This window comes from Rattus norvegicus, chromosome 5 (assembly GCF_021556685.1).
Source record: "Rattus norvegicus strain SHRSP/BbbUtx chromosome 5, alternate assembly SHRSP_T2T, whole genome shotgun sequence".
NCBI classification, from domain to species: Eukaryota; Metazoa; Chordata; class Mammalia; order Rodentia; family Muridae; genus Rattus; species Rattus norvegicus.
The window spans coordinates 69,116,901-69,117,353 of NC_141538.1; positions in this window are offsets into that span (position 1 = coordinate 69,116,901).

The following is a 453-nucleotide window of genomic DNA, read 5'->3' on the forward strand; positions in this document are numbered from 1 at the left end:
GACAGCCCTTAACTAAAATTATGTAACTACTGTTTATTGCACAGCTAGGGGACAAGCCTGACTCTGGGAGGAAAATGTAGTTCTGTGTCACAAAACCTGGATTCTTGGAGAGGAGTGTGTCAAGCCAGAAGGTACATCGACGCGTTCCTTACGCTCCATAGGTTGGGAGAGATGATTCTCTGCTGCGGCTGAGTATTTTCAAATATTCTCAAACTAGAAGTCTAGACTGGCTGCTCTCAAGTGTGGCTGCATATAAAAATCGCCAAAAGAATTGTTATTTAGCCTGGTAGAGTTTCTATTGTAATTCAGCTAAAGGGAGCCATTAGCCACTTGACGTCAGCAAATATCCGAAGCTGGGGATACTGACTATTGACATCAGTCATATCTGGTATAGGCGAAGACAATGAAATGCAGAATCCATCAACAAGAGCAGAGCAGTGAAACAGTACCAAC